Source organism: Tachyglossus aculeatus, unplaced genomic scaffold, assembly GCF_015852505.1.
Source record: "Tachyglossus aculeatus isolate mTacAcu1 unplaced genomic scaffold, mTacAcu1.pri scaffold_102_arrow_ctg1, whole genome shotgun sequence".
In the NCBI taxonomy this organism is placed as follows: domain Eukaryota; kingdom Metazoa; phylum Chordata; class Mammalia; order Monotremata; family Tachyglossidae; genus Tachyglossus; species Tachyglossus aculeatus.
This window is the reverse complement of record NW_024044843.1, coordinates 101,254-102,702: the sequence shown is the minus strand read 5'-3', so window position 1 is coordinate 102,702 and position 1,449 is coordinate 101,254.

Below are 1,449 nucleotides of genomic sequence, written 5' to 3'. Positions count from 1 at the left end.
ACTTCTGTCCCAGACACTGACAAGTCCTCAGGCTCTGGACTTTCTTTTTTGACAGCTCTTTATATGGATACTCCCAGGGTCAGAACCATGATGAGGAATGGGATAGTCAGCAAAAGGAAACAGGCATTCTGTCCCTTAGAGAAGGGAGGAGGAATCTCCCCTTATGGACCCTCCCCAGGGCGACCTTCATGTCCCGGTTCCTCAGGCTGCAGATGACGGGGTTCAGGGTAGGGGGCATCATATTGTAGGACATGGACACCAGCAGGTCCAGCGTCTAGGGGTAGTCTGACACGGGCTTGATGTCGGCGAAGGTTCCTGTAAAGAAGAAGAGAATGACGACAGTGAGGTGAGGCAGGCAGGTGGAGAAGGCATTTGCCCGGCTGTCAGCGGCCGGCATCCTCAGCACGGCCTGGAAGATGCGCACATAGGAGACAACAATGGAGACGAAGCAGACGTCACATCTTGTGCTCAGCACATAAGCACACATCAGTGATGATGTGGTCCTCGCAGCAGGAGATCTTCAGGAGGGAGGGGACGTCACAGAAGAACGGCTGGATGCTGTTGGACCCACAGAAGCTCAGGGAGAAAGTCAAAGCTGAATACAAGACCCCAAACATCACCCTGGTGAGCCAGGAGGCGACCGCCCTCTTTCCACGGGCCGTGTTGGTCATGCTGAGCTCATAGCACAGGGGGAGGCAGATGGCGACGTAGCGGTCACGACATCGCCGTGAGGACGATCAGCTCTGAAGTGGCCAAAACGACCACCAGGAAGACCTGGGCCGCACAGCCCAGGAGGGAGATGGATCTCTGATAGGTCAGGGAGATGACAGCAGACTTGGGGATGGTGATGGAGATGTAGCAGAGGTCGATGATGGACAGGTTCCTGTGAAAGACTTACATGGGGGTGTGGAGGCGCCTGCCGTGGGTGGTGACAGCGACGATGAGGAGATTCCCCATCAGGGCCTCCAGGTAGACCAGGAGGAACAGCGGGGAGTAGACCAGCTGCCACTCCCGGATCTCCGAGAAACCCAGCAAGATGAATTCCTTCACCGTGGAGACGTTGGGCATTTTGGGGAGGCACCATTGACTTTCTGCATGTGATGACGGAAGAGCCAAAGTTAGAATCAATTGTTGGGATGAGTGACGGAACTGACAGGACACTTGTTGGTGATTCTCTGTGGGGAGGAGAGAGTTATTCGATTCAAAATGATCTCTGAGTTCACGGTGGAGACATTGAACATTTATAGGGAATGATGTCGACTCCCTGCACAGGAAGAGGGAAGACTTCAATTTGGAGACACTGTTGTTGGGGGTGAAGGAATAGGACTATGTCAGTCAATTTCATTTATTGAGTACCAACAGAGGACACGGTATTAATACATATAATCACTGCCCCCAGGGAGCGTTCATTCTATTGGAAACACCAAGCTTCGAACTATATAGAAGTAG